Source organism: Bactrocera dorsalis, chromosome 5 (assembly GCF_023373825.1).
Source record: "Bactrocera dorsalis isolate Fly_Bdor chromosome 5, ASM2337382v1, whole genome shotgun sequence".
In the NCBI taxonomy this organism is placed as follows: Eukaryota; Metazoa; Arthropoda; class Insecta; order Diptera; family Tephritidae; genus Bactrocera; species Bactrocera dorsalis.
Genome location: NC_064307.1, coordinates 27835706 through 27852070, shown reverse-complemented (window position 1 = coordinate 27852070; position 16365 = coordinate 27835706). Strand labels below are relative to the sequence as shown.

General features: G+C 38.7%; 1 protein-coding gene across 5 annotated transcripts in view; it reads left to right on the top strand.

The window, feature by feature from the left end:
• LOC105228705 (regulating synaptic membrane exocytosis protein 2) overlaps window positions 1-16365 on the top strand; it is a 287009-nt gene that overhangs the window by 111209 nt on the left and 159435 nt on the right. The gene's annotated exons all lie outside the window — the stretch shown is intronic.

Sequence of the window (16365 nt, the reverse complement as noted above, 5' to 3'; positions counted from 1 at the left end):
ACACGTGCATTTAGTTAAACCGAAAAAAAGACGTGTGTAAGATTTATAGAAGATTATTAACCAATATTTGCTTTAAGTAATCTCGAAACCTGTAGTTTCAATTTTTTTTAGTGTTTATTTTAGACAGTAGGCTAACACTTCTATAAATAATTTTCGGTGGCTATTTCATATTTTTTTTTTTAGTCAAGTGTGGTGTAAAAGTTAAGACGCTTCCTCAAGACTGCAAAATTGATTTCTGTAGTCGATTATGTTCGATTAATTCCGAATTCTTAATTTTCGTACAAACAAAAGGGTGATCCATTTTCATGTTCCCTACCTTCTTAAGAAAAAACACAGAAACTTCAAATTTAATGGCGAATATTTATTATCATTCGAAAAACCATTCGTTGGCATTTCTTTTTTGAGATTAACTTTTTCAAATGTTGGCCGAATTTTAGATGGTCCATCCGTTGAGTCCGTTTTTCGATGACTCGTTCAAGCATTTCTCCTGGTAACTGGCAAATAACACTCGTGATTTTTTGCTCCAAGACCTGAATCGAAGCGCGACTTTAGACTTTACATATCCTCCCAGGAAAAAGTGAACGTGAAATAGTCTGCTCGCCGAAGTGTTCTCTCAATAAATCCATTGATTAATGTGATGTGTGGGAAGTGACGCCGTTTGTTGAAACTTAATGTCGCGGAGATCACGATCTTTAATTTTAGGAATCAAATACTCGGTTATCAGGGCTCAATAACGGTCGCCAAAGAAAGTCAGATCTTCTTGGAACTTTTCAAGAGTTCTTGCACAACTGAACTTTGAACGCTTTTAATTTAAGATTTCGACGTAAAATGCGCCAAATCTTCCATACGTTAGACCGAGTTGCTGCGAACGGCAACGAATAGGCTCTCCATGTTCTTCGTGTTCACTCTCACCTACGGCTGCTATATTTTCTTAACTTCCTGCTGGTCGCAGTCTATTCGGTTGAAAATTAGCTATAAATGAATGCCGGGACTCAAGTTGGGTAATGGTGTTGCAAATAGTGCACTCAGTAGGCCAATTATGTTGACCATGCAGAACAAAAATAACATGACAGGTTGACACGACTTACGCGTGGTCTGCCAAAAAAGAATCCTATTGTAAAAAGTACCTGTACTTGGATTACTTGTTAATTATTATAAGAATAGGCTATAATGACTGTCAGTGCTTTCGGCGAATGACTGTTAGTGCCTTTAAGGAACACCAGACGCATTCCCCGAAGCGGATTTTTTAGTTTCGAAAACAGAAAAAAATAAAAGGGTATCAAATCTGGCAACTACAATGGCTAAGCTATGACAGTCGTTTTCTGTTTGGCCAAAAAGGCATTCACAATCATGTTAGTATGTGTTGCTGCATAATCGTGGTGAAAAATCAATATGTTTTCTGACCATACATCCGGTCGTTTACGCCGAATTGCTTTACGTAGACGCCTCCAAATGGCTAAGTAGTATTCCTTATTGGCCACTTGGCCCTATGGTATGAATTAATGGTGTAGCACACCACGTTAATCAACAAACATGATGAGCAGTACCTTGATGTTTGACCATTTTTTACCTACTCATTTGTAAAGTACCATTCGCTGGTTTGTTGATCATATTTGGGGAGGGACATAGTATGTGCTAAATGAGCGTAAGCAATCGCAAACATAAAAAAAAAGCTCAACAACACAGTCATTGAAATGCTCGTTGGCTTGTGGTGGTGACCATCGCTGGTCATATTCATAAACCCACTTCTCGTCACCAGTAATGACGCGTTTGATGAGTTTGGGGTCTTCAGTGGCGTTGTCAATCTGCGACCTTTACTCGGCGTCACTTTTGCAAACGACTCAGGTATTTTGGTACAAGTCTAACATTAACGCCCTTCATAACCTAAACATTACCCAACAAGTGTTAGGTGAATTCATAAGAGATGTTGAAATCCTCTGCTATCTTCCCAAATGCCAGCATGATAACTTTTAAGCACTGTGTCTTTAACTTCTCGCTGTTATCGTAATTAACAATGATTGCTTGCCTCGATGAGGCAAGTCTCGATGGATTCGCGAACTTCATTGCATGCTTTGGGCCACTCAAAATATTTCTTCAACAATTCAATTCAATATTTTCAACAATTCCCTACCGCGATTCTAAGCATAAAATTTCAAGCAAGCTCGTCGTTTAATGCTTTTTATTGAAATTAGTTTAGTTATATTCAATTTAGCTGTGAACATATTGTCAGGCATTCTATAAGGACACTACAAATTCATAGCTTAACATAAAATCTCTAAAGTCTATTTAAAGTTGCTAAGGATTTAACGGTTGCTCATTGGTTCGCACATAAAAGGAAACAAAAACTCTGTGAAAACTCATCCTATTCCTTTCTTAGTATTTGCCCAAAGCTTTGCTAATTTGCTCATTACTCATTCTCCCTTATTTTCACCTAATCATGAGTCTCAAATTAAAATGTTTTAACATGCCGCCCGAGGCAGTTCTAAATCCTTTTACGTTTACATATTGTATTTCATTTGCACTCGACCTTCACTTTGTCTGCGTTCTCCGCCGGGTACTGGGCTGTCGCGACGGTTGTGTTTTCACTTACCATACATACCTTAAAGGGTGCACACTTCAAACCTTCTACTGTGAAATCTTGTTTGCTTGCAACTTTCTTTGTCTCGTTACAATTTTTACTGCTGATTGCATTTTGTTTGCTTTGGTCTGCTAAAGGCTTGGTAAAGAGTTTGAGTGCACAGACATTTCTTGTCACTTTTGTTTGGCTTGCCGTTTCCAGTGAGTGCTAAATGGTCTACAGATTATCATAAAGATATGTACCACATCTGCATGAAAGAGAGAGAGAGAAATATGTTATACAATAGTGTTAAGACTTTATGTCAGAACCATCTCTCTACTTACAGAGGTATTTTTCTAAATATGGTCTCTGAGATGAGAACGAAATATAATGAATTTGCGACGACCTCCGACACGTTCTATAAAATAGTTTTATATTTAATATATTAAGAAGAATTCCAGATTTGTTTGCGGTAGTAGCGAATTCCCAAGAAGACATTATCTTAGCCTCAGGATTTTCTACGAACGAGACTACAAAGAACGGGTTCGAATGTTTAAAGCCGTAGGCAGATGTATTCCAATAATATTTTTTGATTTGCGAAAGTTTAGAGGAACTATTTTCGAAAATTCTAAGAAAAGATGTGGCAGGTTGCCTAAAGATTCCATATCGGAACAAATTCCACTAATCAAAGAGGTAACGACTTCTGACTTAAGTATAATTCAATTTAAAGTGCACCACCTGAAGCCTAAAATGAAACAAGTGCTTTCAATACATTCGTGGCCGGCAGCTCATGAGGAACAGATAAAGAAAAGTTGTTGGCAACAGACAAGGCAATCGACCGGCCGGCCCTTACATACGTTATGTCAATATTGTCGCCTGGATGCAGTGAAACGCAGACGAGAAAGCTACAGACATGTCAGAACACTACACTCTGCACTAGAAAAGGATGTCTTTTAATGTCTGCGATCGAATACCTGCACAGTGAGGCCCGTATGCTCTCAGTTAAGGAGCATAATGAACTCCTCGCCAAGCAGTTTCTGCTGGGGTGCTTTCGTAAAAATTATCTCTGCAGTCACTTGTTTGGCGCGGAACCGCCTGCAAGGAACATCAAAAACTCCTTCCTCAAATACGTCGACGATATAAAGCAATAGGCCGACCAGACTTCGGACGCAACAAACTTCAGGCGTGCACTGACCGCCATTTACAGTGGAGCCATTAACACCTTCACCGACCCTGCTTCAGTGAATGGCGTACTTGAAATCAAACCACCACCCATTGAAAACGAAGAGCTTGAGTTTCCACGAGAAACGAGAGTGATCAACAACTGACACCCTTCTCTCTATAGTTCGATCCCGTTGAAACAAAGCATTTCCTGAACCTAAAGTTGGATGACCTCGATGACAACTTACCATTCCAACGCGGATTAGGTATCCGTTAAAACAACAACAGAAATTTTGCTAAGGAACAAACACAGCTTCTTATAAGCCGCCCTGCCCAGCCGACTAATATATAGGCGATGCGAACAATCCAAAAAGTGTCTCAAAATGGAATTATTTAGATTCGGAGAGTCTAAATAGGTTGCTCAACCTTTCAAGGAAGATTGTTCGAATATTTTGATGTTATGAAAATCAGAATGTACGCTAGTTTACAACTAAGGTGCTAAAGTGCGGAGTCAACTTAAATCCACAATTTCTAAATAAATCTAGCGAAACAGGCATCTGGTAAAAATTCTTCTGGCCATACATTATTTACTAATTTAAATCTTTAAAATTATTGTTTCTTCCAAAAAAAAGGTTTCTCTTTGTATTATGCGTGGCCATTGTGAGCTCTGCTTTTTATATAGAAATTATAGTTTGAGGTTATACCCGAATCTGCGTTACCACCTCTGGTGAGTAATACTTCTTTGCGATAGTTTGTTTTTTGCATGGTGCTCACCTAACTGTGTTGGGGTTTGTTGCGGATGGTTTTATAATTTAATTGCGGTCAGTTAAGACCATGCTGTGACCAACTGCTCAGCGAACCATTGAAATGAAAACCAACAGGGCGTGCTACAAATACAAAAAAATCATTGTCTTTACTATCAAATTTTCTCTCTACTAATGAGATAGCGGTACTCAGAGTTGGCTGCTCTTATACGTATTTCAAGTCAAGTGCTCAAATTACGCTACTCTCTCGTTTCTAGCACCACCGAAACATATTTGAGTTCGTGTGCGTGAATATCGCACTCGACCGCTGTCACCCAAGTGCGACGCGACGCGACGCTAATAGCCCACTTGAAAGAAGTCAAAAACGATAATTAGTCGCGCAGCAAGATAACTGTTTGCTTGTATATACTAAAGACATAAGTGCTTGTTGTTGCCGCCGGCCGAAGTGTGGGGAATAACAGTGCGCGCTGTGTTGAAAGTTTGCTGAAATTTGATTGCCCAGCCGACTGTGTAAAGCGCTGATTAGAAATGTGGGCGTGTCGCGTGGTGTGGGGAGTATGCCAATTGGTGCTTACCCTGTCTGTGTCTATCGCACTTGTTCGTGGCTTTGTGTGCTGACGCCAAAAAGAAGATTGTGTTAAGGTTAAAAACAATACCCAAAGGCATCGCAATTAATTAATGTTGCTGTCGAGGGATTGCTGGGATTAACGAAATGCCTCCGTTTCTACGAAATGCCATTGCTGCTCCGTCGCTGACATCAAGATTTTTATTTGTTTCACTTTTCTTTTTTACGCTGTTTGTTGTTTGGGTGCTTTTGTGCGTTGTTTGCCTTAATTTTTGGTAGTTTGTCTTTTTAACACGGAGCGAGCCAACAGCTGAAGCAAATGGCTGGGACAGTTGCTTGCTAAAGTGGTTATCTTCGGTTGCTAGTGTCAGCAATTACGTTTGAATACTTTTGGGTCAAGGTTTTTAGGAAACTTGAAGCGTAGATGACAGACTCGAATGGACGCCTTTAAAAAAACAAACACTCCCTTAGACGAATTTTTTTTGCGGTATAAATTCAAAGAAAAAGTAAAAAACGTTGTGCGTGAAGAGCTAGAATTTTTTCGAGCGAAATACACATTAAAAGTTCTCTCAACCTTCGCATTTTTATTAATACAAAAGTGGATAAAAAATTTAAGAGTGCTCTGATCAATCCACAAAAAGGGAGACCCCACAATCTGCGCCAACTACCATGGGATAAGCCTCTTCAACCCAGGTTCTACCAAGCGTATTTTGTAATAGATTAAAGCCCACATTCAAGACTTTCTCCCTTCTTTAGCCGGTTTCTACATACCTCTCTAGATAGCAAATGATTTCTAAATCGTGTTTGCCTTATGAGCAATATAGCAACTCACGTTCAATTAAAAAAATAGTTATCTAGGCAAGAACCACGTTTTTGCTTGACTCCTCCCCTCCAGTGTGCTGTGCATATGCCATAAATAGTTTCCATTAATAATTGTAATAAATACCGGCGAACCAGTTGAAATTCAATCAAATTCAGGGCATTATGTAATAGAAAATATTTTCGCATTAGCAAATAGCACAAATATTTGGCTCAGACGCATTATTTGATTTTGACAGTAATTCTGAAATTATTGGGAATTTGTGTTTGCTAAGCGAAAGTAATAAGTTGGAATTGATAATTGGAAAAATGCATTAACATTGTGCATTTATGTTTGAATTCATATTAAATTTCGTGAATGAATGTTCATGCCTATGAAAGTGTTTAGTTCGTTATGCCTATAATTTAAAATAATAAAAGTAATTTGCAAAACAAATCATTTCATTATTCGAATTAAATTTCAAACAATGCTAGCATTCAATACTTTTTGAAATTCAACGTTCAAATAATAAAAGATAACAACAACTGTTGACGTGATAGAACCAACAGCGTCATGGGATGAATTATAATTTTTGTTTTATTTTCTCTATTAAATGATCAATGATTTTAAAATACTTAAATTATTCTACTACTTTTTAGCTAGTCAGTAGACGGTTCATCAGGGAATTTTTCTACGAATGTTGATTGAAACTGGCTTTCGGAAGCGGTATCGTAGAGCATTTAAAATCAAAATTCATTTGAAAATAAAAACCGAAGGAAGAAAAAGCCTAAATTAGTTCATTAAACACAACAATTGATATTCTGCTCATATTAGACGATATATCTAGCTGAGACTAATAACCGTGATTAATAAACAAAAATATTTTCGCTTAAGACACACAACGGTCTGTGATCAATTTTGGCGGCTCGAAGAGCCAATTGTTATCGATGCTAGAAGTAAATCATGTTAACTGCCTATATTTGTATTAAAACGGGATATAGTTTAGAACGAACAAAGTTTTCAAAACTAAACTATTCACATTTGCTTGAGTCAATACTCAGAAACAATAGATCGGATCATTATGAAATTTTTTCAACATGGTCCGTAAATATTTCTCTATACAACAACCAACAAGCCTTTTGGCAAGACAAAAAATAACCAAATTTTTGAGTATATATACGAACTTGTGCCACATCATATGAATCATAGAACTGAAATTTTACACACGTATTTTTTTCGCCAACAATCTGCTCATTTGTCGCAATAGAATATATTTAGTGGCGTAGAATATAGCACCAATATAAACTGAATGATCGATATGAAAATCTTTTTAATTTGGCCAAGTAGCTTCACTTGGAATGAGTTATTGTCCAAGGCAACGATGAAATGCCCTCTAAAATTGTTCGGATCGAATAACTGTAGCATACAATCGTAAGAAATTACCGTTGCAAATCAAGGTCTTTTAAGAACCTTTTGCATTTGTGAAAGGTGTTAAAACGGGTGATCTCTTTAGAGGTACTTTTTCACCAGCATTTTTTGACAGATCACGCGTGAGCCGTGTCATGCAGTCATAATAGTTAATATAATCGGCCTATTGAGCATATGATACGCAACACCATCTCACCTATCTTGAGACCCAACACACATTATTGGCTAATATTCGACCGAACGGACCACGTCCTGCACGCAATGAAGAAAATAAAGCAGCCATAGCTGAGAGTGTACACAAAGACGGTAGAGAGTCGATTCGGCGCCATTCGCAGCAACTCGGACTGACGTATGGAAGAACCTGGCGCATTTTACGTCGAGATTTTATATAGAAAGCTTACAAAATACATTTTGTGCAGAAATGAAGTCGCTCGATCTTCCCAAGCGACATCGTTTCTCTCCAAATGCTATTGAAAAGTTCCAAGAGGATCTGACGTTTTCGACCCAAATTTTGTTCAGCGTTGAGGCCGATTTTTGACTCAATGGGTATGTAAACAAGCGTAATTGCCGCATTTGGGACGAAAAGCAACCTAAAGAGATTCAAGAACTGCCTTTTCATACAGAAAAAACAACGGTTTGGTGTGGTTTGTGGGCTGGTGGAATCATCGGTTCATATTTCTTCAAAAATGATGCCGGTGAGAACGTAAACGTCACATGATAATCGACTATTTGATGCCTGAAATTGAACTAAAGTTTCTATGTGTTTTCTGTCAAGAAGTAGAGGACCTCGAAATAGATCACCCTTTATTATTTAGCTCCTTAATAAGGCTTCTCTTCAAGTCCGCATCCTTCAGTATACACTGCAGTACCAATATTAACCCCTAAACAGAGTGCAAAGCCTTTAACGTAAGAGCTTACAACACAAACACTTTATTTCACACATACAAACGTAAATGGATAATTATATAAGTAAAAGTTGGCTGTGCGTAAAGCCACTTGACTTCTTCCACTTAAACTCAAAAATTCACTAAAAAGTTAAATGCTTAATTTCGTCATACTTAAATACACGTCGGTGGCTGCCTATTTTGTATGGCATATGCTTGCTGTTGTTGTTATTGCGTGGAAGTGTAAGGCGTATGTAAAATTAAATTTAATTGGATTAACACGGCAAACCGCATTTAACGAACTGTGGGTGCGAATTCGGAAGGCATCGAGTGGAGTGTGGCTGTGGTGGTGGTAACCACATGCTGACAAGCACTTCTCCACTAATTTACAGTTGTTGGCGACGAATTTTAATGAATTTCGCGGGCGGGGTACTTCTGGCAGAAGCCTGTAGGCAGTTGCCGTGATGTGGTTCCATTTATTATATATATTTTAACATAATTAGGAGGTTGCTTTTTTAGTTGTTATGCGTTGGATGGTGAAGATTGGGAACTATAGTATAAAAGCAAATGGCTGCTCGTATATAAATTTTGGATTTCAGAAATAAAGTTGATAAAATTGGGTTTCGTATAAGCCGCCACCACTGTTAACGTTACAATTTATTCTACTTTTAGTTAATTATTTCTGATTGGACACACAAATTTGTTTCGCAAAGTAATTTCTTCGAGTTCTCATTGGTTTTGGAACAACTCACTTATATATGTAACGGTCAATGGTTTTACACAAAATAACTCGCCTAGCTTGTTACAATTGTTGGAAAATTAGCAGAGTGTTTTCGCATGCAGCGCTTCTCGCACCAAGGGCTAACCAAAGAAACCAAGAGAAACTCTTGCATTATTTGGGAGCCGTACAAGTTTTGGCCAGTGATGCTGGCTCTGGAGTATTCCTGGACGTTTTTGGAGCGTTCAACATCTCTACAAAATATAATCTGTCAGTCCAGTCAATAGGTGTTGATCCTGCTATACAAGACTGGTTCAAAAGCCTCTTGACCTCTGGAAGGATACAAGCAGAATGGAACGACACTAGAATTACCAAGGAAGTCTGTAGAGGTACTCCGCAAGTTAGTTGCTATCTCCGCTTCTATGAACATTAGTGGTGAATAAAATGTTAAGGAACTTAAACAGCAAAGCCCTAAGATAGTGGACGATATTGTCATCTTAAAGCGGGTAGGCAGACCATCAGCAGTATTGTGACCGACACTCTCAATACAGTGCAGAATTGAGCATCGCATGGGGGTCTGATGTTGAAGCTGAAGAAAATGGATCTGCTTACATATGCTTACAAGAAAGCACAAAATTTATTTATGGAGGTTCCTTTCGATAACTGGGACATAACTCTCTTTTAAGGACCGAACCAAATACCTTCTCAAGAACAGCAAACTGCTGTGGAAGCACACTGTGGCAGAAAGAGTGAGAAATGCTAGCAATGCTTTATATGCGTGAAGGCAGATGCTCGGCACAACCTGAGCCCTCTCTCCTCGCTCATGCACTGGTACTACACGGCTATTGTAAGACCAATTGCGCTCTACGGTGTTGTAGTATGGTAGACAGGCATACTGAAATTCACCACAAGTCAAGGGAGAGGGTTCAGATGCTCTCTGCGTTGTACATAACGGGAGCTTTAACAACAACTAAAACAGCAGCTCTTGAACTGGTATTAAACCCGCCACCTACCGACCTCTTCGCTAAAAACTGCGCAGCAAAATCGGCGGGAAAACTACTGGCTGCAGGCGAATTTACATATAGAGTCTTCTGGCATAGCTTAGTGGTCTGGTAAGGCTCGACTATATGGTTCCGTAAAGGTATGTTAGCTGCGTTCAACACCCGGAACATTTATACGAATGACTCTAAAATTGAAGATGGAGCTGGTGTGGGTACATACTGTCCACACATAGGTATAAGGTAGCCTTTTAAGTTGTCAGGCCACGGCAGTACATTTCAAGCTGAGGTCGTTGCTACTGCAAAAGCCGCGGAGCTGGCCCCTAATTCATCTACAAGCGACACCAAAGTCAACACTTAAGTAGATAGCCTCGTAAAGCATATTGGCCAGAGATGCTCCACACAAGAACACACTTTTGATAGTTCAGTTTGTATGACAGCTATATGCTATAGTGGCCCGGTCACGTATACAAATCGACTCAGCTCGTCATGCTGATCATTTAGAAATTTTTTGTAGAACTAGTTAATTATTGAATTTCAATAAGAGAATGACTAGCACGTGTCACACATACATTGACACTAAAATGAAGCTCTTACTTGTGGTTGCATCATCCGTTCAAATGTTGCAACAAACTTGTCAATTAAAGTGTTAAACAATCAAATTAAAGTCGCACACAAATACACATACAATTATATAAATTTAGCGATGTATGTGTGTGTTGGTTAATTAGAGATTTAGATGAGGAAATATATTACATGCAGCGCTCGACTATATTGATTGTGGGTACAATTACGATATGAGTTACGGTACACAATGCCTCTCATTAGAGTGCCAATTTTGCGGGTATGGATGTGGGTGTGTGTGTGTGAAATAAATCAGTTTGTTGAATTTGTAACCGAAAATGCGGAGTCAATGTGAAATAGCCAATCGCAAATGATTGCCAAGGCTGGATCGGGGTCGGGCAATGCTTATTTAATTCACTCGCTTGTCAGTAAATATAAGCAATTGCCGCAATGAGCATTGACACAGACACGCATACACACACACACACACACACACATGCACATATTGAACAACAATAAATTGAAGGGGAGTCGTATAGAAATTTTCGATCTGTGAGCATTGATAAAATAACCGAAGTGCGTGCGTGCGTGTGCGTGTGTGTGTATGGGCAACATGAAATGCCAAACAATATCCTTGACATACATGCAAGCATACATTTTGTATGAATTGCCGTCTATGAGAGTGTCAGTGTGTGTGTGTGTGTGTGTCGTGCTTATTATGCGTAATACAATACGCAACCGCAATTGTCAATGATGACATCCTTTCGTGGCACAATCACAGCACACCATCAAGCACACACGACGCACACAAGCGCACACAGCTGCAGTCAAATAATGCCAGTCAATTTCGGTTTTGTGCTTCGGAACTCATTGCGAATGCGTGGCCACAAACTGCCATGAATAGAACATGCCATGCCGGAGTGGATGACGGAAATCTTTGAGTAACCGCACATATGTTTATGTATGCATATATACTTGTATGTGTGTTCGTATTTGGGTGAGTTTCTTGTGACAGCCACTTCGACCGAAGTCAACACTCAATTAGCTCGGTGGCGTTGCTTGGCAATTTCGTTAGTTCTAAATTTAGATTTACGAGATCGATATAACGGTGTCTTGGCAATATGTTGAGATTTCTTAAAATGCTTACCAATAAGCGGCGTTTATGGGGAAAATATTTTAATTGTAGAAAATCAATTTTTTGTTCATTTCAATCTTCGTTCATTCAATACTTGCTCCAATTTCCCGTGTTGTCTCTTATAGCTTGACATCTTTGATGGCAGTATATTGACCTTATCTTGCCAAATATCATTAAGAGTTGTACACCATTATCGTGCGTCCGATAATCACGTATGGGGCGGTGGCCTGGGCTTCAAAAGCGTCGCAGACTTTGGTAGGGCTCCAACAATTTATGCTGCAACGACTCGCATGTATCTGCATGTCCGGGTGCAATGCGCACTGGTCCGACGGCAGCTCTTGAAGTCATGCATGAGCTCAGACCACTTCATTTAGTGATCAGCCAGGTAGCTAAGCACACAGTGCTACAAATGACAGCAAAAGGGTACTGCAGAAGTAAGATAATCTCGTCCCAGCGAATGAAAGACTTAAATGGTACAATACCCTTGGGAGAAGAGCCAATGGTTACCAAATGGGTTAAATTCACTAAGAAGTTTGGGTAGTTTTCTGAGCTTTTTTCAGCCAGAAGCCTTTGCCATAAGTTGGAGCAATGCAACTATCGCAAAAACTGTATAACCATACTTAGCGATAGTTAAGTGACACTAAAGCAATCGTCTCCTATGAGACCAAATCGCTACTGGTGCAGGAGTTTAGAGAACGGCTGAATGGCCTATCGGAACGTAGACAAGTGCACCTCACCTGGGTGCCTGGTTACAAAGATATAGCCGGAAATGAACTGGCTGATGAGCTTCGCAGTATCCACTAACATGGTCAAAGACCCTTGGATCCATGTTTCCAAATAGGGATCCCATCGTAAATATTGGACTTTATCAATATGCTGGGGCTGGGTGAGTCTTTGTGATATAGGAGAGAGCACAATGTACCTGAGGTCGCGGTGCATTCGTCGTTGATCAATGACTCAATCAATTCTCTATAATGGTCAGACTACCTCTTTACAAATATACAAATCGTATTTAAATATTTTGCAGGTTCTTTAATAGTATATTTGGACTTTAGGATGCTTCATTAGAAAGGCTGCTTTAAAACGTTTCGTGAGTATAGTAGTATCAAATTAAATTTGATTGATTATTTATAATTTTTACCATTTATTTTAGAAATGAGACTTTTCTGAATCAGTAGCGTATTTTTATCATAGTGATATTTGAATACCGGAAGTTTTATGCTCAAAAATAATAAAACCGTAATTTCTACCAAAAACCATATTAGTTCTTAGACCAAACGAGCCAAAGAATTTTGAGCCTTTGAAAACCAAAACCAAACCAAAACCAAAGTTTACTAAAAGTGATTCAAAAGCGCTGCTTACTCACGTGCTAAATTTCGCCTAAAGGTGCTTTGAATAACAGCCTATAACCCAAGCCTATTAAAGCTTACTGGCATAAAATGCAGTTAGTTCTGTTGTTATTCCAATAGATAGATTCTAGAACTTATTATCTGTTATATGTGATTTATTGGAACAGTGGAACTATACTCTTTAGTACATAAATTTATAAAAAAATCGCTCTCTCGCTTGCTCTAGATCAGTTGGTTGAACTCTATTTAAAGGCGCATCAAGTTATGGCTTTCGAAAAACATCAGCACCTTTTTAACAAAAATTAAGTCAGCGAATAATTTTAACTCTGAGAGTTGGAGCTTGAATTAGATATATATATATATTAAACCTAAAAAAAAACTCCTTTTTATTTTAGTATTAAATCTCTTTCTATAGACTTTCAATTTTATTATAGCCTTAATGGTCTTCCCACGACTGTAATTTGAAGACTTGAATTTTAAGTAAGCGAAGCACTCCAAGCACACGTTCCGTCTCGAAACTTTTATTGCTTTACTGTTATTTCCTCTCTCACAAAACAATTTGTGAATTTGACATTTTCATCCACTTAAACTGGCACTGCGAAATAGAAACAGACAGCTAACGTCTTTGATATTGGCTAATTTTTGATATTTATACATATACATACCTGAAAGTTCTCAGAGACATTTAAGTGTGTGTATGTGTGTGTATGTAGCTTCGTCGAGTTTTCTTTGTAATTCTTCCAATTGTTGCTTTGGCTCGTTGAAACACGTTCAATTCGCATTTGTTTTTCATTCCTTCTCTTCCCTAGCTTTCCAATTCTCAACTCCTCCGATTGCTTTGCTCACATTTACAGGAATTTTCCATGCCCACGCTGAATGTTTTTATCGCTCAGCAGCAAAAAATATCGCTTTTCGCTTTCTTAATTTCATTTCTTGCTTGTTTTTTTTTCCTTTTTATTGCTTTTCCCATTTCCTTTGCTTAAATCCGTTATTGCAGTGCGTAACTTGGTGCGTGCTTCAAATTCACAATCGCTTTTCCACCGCCGGACATTTCTCTTCGGCTCTTTCCCGAATTATTCGCTTATACTATTTGCTCGCTGCTTTTTCACCTCTGCAACCAACACACTGAAATATCTTCATATATACAATTTTCTTAATGGATCGTAAGTACCTGCTAGGCAACTTGTGAGGCTTTAACACTAATTTTGAGTTTTTGCTGCTTTCAAATCTTCTTTAAATCGATTGCGTTTTGAGAAAAGTAATCTTCGTTTTCAGAGATCTTCAGATGTGCTCTATTTACCTTTATTTAACCGGAGAGTGAAAGTTGAGGAAGATGTTATATTGTTATCTTCTCATTTTCCTACCTTTCCCATCTCCCATTTTTTCAATACATTTTGTTAGAAAATAAGTTTTGTATATTTTATCAAATGAAAATACTTTTCGACTAATGGCTAGACGTTGAGTCTTTGTACTACCAGAGAACTAACCCGATACCGGATGGTTTGAACCCCAGTGCATCTGGCTGACATTTCACCGAAAATATCGGTCTATGGGTGAGTTAAATAATTAAAATTCGGAGAGAATGTATTCCAGATAATGGTATGTAAAAGATTTCTTAAAATTAACCAAACTTTCGTTAATTTTGGAAAATTTAAGAAATTATGTTAGGTTAGGGAAAATTAATCTCTAGGTCAACGTGCCACACATAGACCAGTTTTTTCCTTTGCGATACCAGATGGAATTCAGTTGCTAAGTCCAAAAGAAGTAGTCATCTAGTAGGATACATGCGCCTGACGCGAATTTTAACAGACTCTGCGGTCTCACTATCGATACGTCCTCCAGCGTATCATACCGTGGGGCCACCAGGTGCTTAGAGCGTAGTCTTGCCAATGCGAAACAATTGCACGAGAGATGCTCCAATGTTTTTCTGGTGCCCTGCTCCAGTCATTACCTGCAGTCTTCTAGTTCTGTCTGCTCCATCTTGCGGGTGTGTGCCGCCACGAGACAATGATACCCATCGTGTTCTTGCAGTCTCTTCTATCGAGTGCCAATAACAATTTTGTGTACTTCCGATCTAATATTTTCCAAATGACTTTTGCAGTTTTGCTCCCAGGTAGCTCGTTCCATCAGGTTTTGATTTCCGTCACCATGCTTTAGTCAAGATTCTTGTATAGGCAACGTATGGGAAAGGAAATATCGCCATAGTCGGGGTCTAATCTGCAGAATACGGTGGATGCGGAACCAGTTCGAAGCCCAATTCATGGATTCTTGCAATCACACATCCTTATCATCTAATGTGGCTGTTTTTCGGTCTAATAATACCATATAATTGTCGCTATTGATGGTTCTTTCTTCTAAAAGTATTCCTTGTGCATCCCAAAATACAGACGTCAGAAAGTTGTCAACCGATTATCACGTTTAGGCGCGCCTTGAAACGGGTTCATCGTATGCAGTCCACACGGATGTCTGACGATTGGACTTCAAAGTGAGATGATGGAGTCATGTTTCATGCATGTCACATATCGGGTTTATTACCCGGAAAGAATTCCAAGCACTGCTTCGAATCATCAACTCGTCGTAGTTTTTGGTTAAAAGTGAGTTTGCGCCACACCCGCTGTGCACAGAGCTTTCTCATACTCAAATATTCGTGAATGATATGATGTACACTTTCAGTTGATGTTTTTGCAGGGCTTGCTATATCAGACAACTTCGCTCTACGGTCTTTCGTCGGTAACAACTTCTTCTGGGCGTCTACTGCGTTCACCGTCTGCAGTACTCATTTCACCAAGCATGCCAATCCTTGATAATTGGTTTACCTGGGGCAGTGGAGACTTGTAGTCAAGACAAGTTTTTGCTTCAAGCGAGACTGGAGAATTTTCATTTGCCCCATTATTTCCTTACTTGCTTAATATAAAGAATTGCGAACACTTGAAATTATTTCCCCGCTTTTGAACTTGCCAGATTACGATATGTAGTAAATAATGTTTGGTTACACCTGAACTTAGCGTTTTTTTTTTTCGAAATAGGGAAATATGTCGCTTACTAAAGTAACACTATTTGTAACTCCCTCCGAAAAGCAAGTAAACGGTTAAAACATTTTTTTGGTAAAATATTTGGCGAAAAAAATCAAAGCGATTGAGAAATGAAATCGAAAATTAAGACAACATTTTTTGCTCCACCCACTATTTATAATTGTACAAGTCCCACAGCATAAATCACCTAATGAACTGCAACTAAATATTTCAATTCGAGATAATACGCTCAATCCCCTTCCATGCTCTCTGCTAACCTTAACATTCTGCTCGCACTACTTTACCGGCATTCTTCACCTAAAGCCCGACAAGTGCTTGACCCCAGTTAAATAATAAAATATTTAAATATGCCTAAGTGACGTTGAAAATTTTGAAACAACAACAACTAAACACAATAAAAACTTTTTAATC